Source organism: Triticum dicoccoides, chromosome 2A, assembly GCF_002162155.2.
Source record: "Triticum dicoccoides isolate Atlit2015 ecotype Zavitan chromosome 2A, WEW_v2.0, whole genome shotgun sequence".
Lineage (NCBI taxonomy): Eukaryota > Viridiplantae > Streptophyta > Magnoliopsida > Poales > Poaceae > Triticum > Triticum dicoccoides.
The window spans coordinates 363,029,444-363,032,367 of record NC_041382.1 but is presented as its reverse complement, the minus strand read 5'-3'; the positions used below and the strand labels follow the sequence as shown (position 1 = coordinate 363,032,367).

At 44.4% G+C, this 2,924-nt stretch overlaps 1 long non-coding RNA gene across 1 annotated transcript; it reads right to left on the bottom strand.

The window, feature by feature from the left end:
• Positions 1–1,311: 1,311 nt before the first annotated feature.
• On the bottom strand, positions 1,312–2,501 carry LOC119354595. Its single transcript, XR_005171108.1, has 2 exons — positions 1,738–2,501; positions 1,312–1,623 (listed from the first exon to the last, which is right to left on the bottom strand). It is a non-coding gene; the product is annotated as an uncharacterized LOC119354595 (long non-coding RNA).
• Positions 2,502–2,924: the final 423 nt, after the last annotated feature.

Genomic DNA, 2,924 nt, shown 5'->3' with positions numbered 1-2,924 from the left:
GGATTTTAGCTCGACTAGTACAAATGCCCGTGCGTTGCAACGGGCGAAAAAAAATCACATGTCACCAAGCACATCTGTATCTGCATGCTAAAAGGAATTGTAGTAGGGAAATGTATATTCTTGTAGCCAAATAGACGTATTGATTGATCACCGTTGCACTTGCTAGGTTGCTTCCTCCGAACAGCACTGCCTTGCGCATGCCAACATTTGATGTCATGGACCAGATCGACCGGTGATCGATGGCGTCTCTTTCTCGCACATAATTCCTACTCCGCCCTATCTGTATCACCCATGCCCGCGTAGATGGACTTCCTGGGGTCGGTGTGAGTATTGACAAGATAAATAAACATGTGCTTGGAAACCTAAAAAAACAGATTAACACCCAAACAACTGTTCTGCGCATGCCCCTCAAACGACTTTGCAAGTAGCAAAACAATTGTTTGACAAAAGTACAAAGATCCATTCTTGGAAACAATCCATTATCAGAGAGAATAGCGTCTAGTACTCTCCTGTTACAACATCACATGGGATATAAAATAAAGATTTGCCAAGTTCTAGGTTTATAATAAAAAATATTCATAACTTTACATGTCTACAACTAACTCATTGTTTTGATTATACATTCAACTTTCAGTAAATTGATCAATGGCAGTGAGCTACATATGCATATGATTTTTATTCCACCCACCAAAATATCATTAATGAAACGATGTAACAAGAAATACATCATAAACAAGTGTACTTTGACCTTACATCTTTTGTATTTACGCATAAATGTACTGACAGAACTGAATGACTAAATTACCTCATGAAGTTTTACGGCCTTTGCACCCTTTTTTATGTGGAAGATCTCCCATCACTCGCAAGTTCCAAGTGAACTACACTCTTGCACATATGTATTGTTGGAACGCTAAATTTCATTATGTACATCTGTTTGAACTTTCAAGCTGTTGTTTGTAAGCTGCTTTTTTATGGTGTCTTCTGTCTTGCACGCAATGCTTCTTCACAAAATACAAAAGAACACCATTTATTTAGAACCAGAGATAGTGCAAGGTTACACACCTCCAGATCAATAAACCTTGTCCCCTTAAACATCATAAAATAGTCTTTTGTTAAAACACAATGAAAGTTGAAATGCATCAGTATTCAGTACATTGATCTTTTACTTTCTGAAGCAAAATCCCATTGATCTTCTGAATTCTGGGTCTGTAGGGAGAATAGGAGGCTCAGGCTACTCACAAATATTCCGGCACCTATGTCAATGTTGTACCATGAGGCACCTTATCTCCCAAGGCCGAGTACAGAAAGATAGACATGGAAACACATCAATTATCATTATAGTTTTCTAACACATTTGGCTTTAACATTCAAAAGACAATTCAAGTACTGATTCTTCTAAACTGCAGTTGCCCACAAGCTGTTCCAAAGTCACCAAAGTTGGGGAGAAAGAAGGCACCCAACTATGGATTATTAGTGTCAAGAAAGTGCTTTGGCCGTTGCAAAACCATGTATATGAGGGAGAGATAGGGGGCTATCCTAGTAGCTAGATTAGCTAGCAATGGTAGCAGTCACTGGTTCTTGCTCCTCCTGGTGGATGTTAGTTATTGTTCTTGCATCAAACACCTGCGCATGCAGCCAAAAAATTCAGAGATATAAGATGATAGAGAGGAGGACGATGACATGAGGAGATGCATTGTTCAATCACCACCGCCCAAGCACCATCAGCAGACCACTCACCAGGCTCTCAGGGCACCACCGACCCGAGACTCATCAAGCTTGTATGCTGTGCCCTTAGGCCGCCCCCTGTGCAAGTTTTAGACCCTGGATGCCTTAGTTGCCGCTGCAACACCCTTCTAGCAGAGATGATAGAGAAAGGAAAAACGAATAGAGAATAATTGAACCCCTTCTCTGCACGCTTCAGTTCCCCGGCCGTTCAAGCATCGTTTCTGTAGTTAACAAGATTTTCTCCCCCTCTGACGGTGCGCCTAACCCGCTACTCCAGGGAGGTCACATCTTTCTGCGGCGGAAGAGGACCAAGGTGGATGGGGCTCGGGCCACCATATTCACGAGGATTGGACCCGTGGAGGAACACAAGCTGGAGATGTGGAGGAGCAGCGGCCGGATCGATGCTAGGCTTGATTGGGCGGCGGATCGAGGTCCCCCAGTGGGCGCCGTCGTCTCCGCGAGGACCAGCAACACCGCTGGCTTCCATTGTCCTTGTTCTGGAGGTAACCACCACCGGGCTTCCGTCGTCCTGGTTCGCGCGATAACCACCACCGTGCTCAGGCGGCGGCCATCGCCTCTCCATGCATCTGGCGTTGTCCAGCAGTAGTAGCGTCGCCCTCTTCAAATCACCATAGGGTGGGGGGCGGCGGGGGAATGGGCCGGCAAGCGCGCTGCGGCGGGGGCGTGGCGTGGCAGGAGGCGGCGGCTTGCCGGAGGTGGAGATAGGATTGGGAGGCAGGGTCGTGACTCATGACTCGTGAGGGTAGGTTATTTTTTTATCTCGACCGTACTGGTTCGGCCGACTTATTTCAAGTATTGCGGATCGAATACCAAAAGAGACAGGGACTTTCTTGCAAAAACGCCGCGACAGTGAACCCGACAGACTTAACCTGTGCTTTATTATTAGGAAAAGATAGCTCGACATAATATCATTATGTTAAATGATCATGCCATATATTAAATGGAAATAAGATAATTTGTTACCATATATGATGTGCATGACTTTTCTCCATTTTATTTACCAGCAAACATGGAAGCTTAATTGAGCGCAGAGAAGATTTATGTGTAATTATGGTACGTGGTCATCCATGTGTTAAATATCCTCTTATTTTTGGCAAAATTTCTCAGCATATGCACTTTTGTTTTCTTGTTTTTATCCATGAAGACCACCATCTATTGCTAGTTTTCCCAAGAGACCA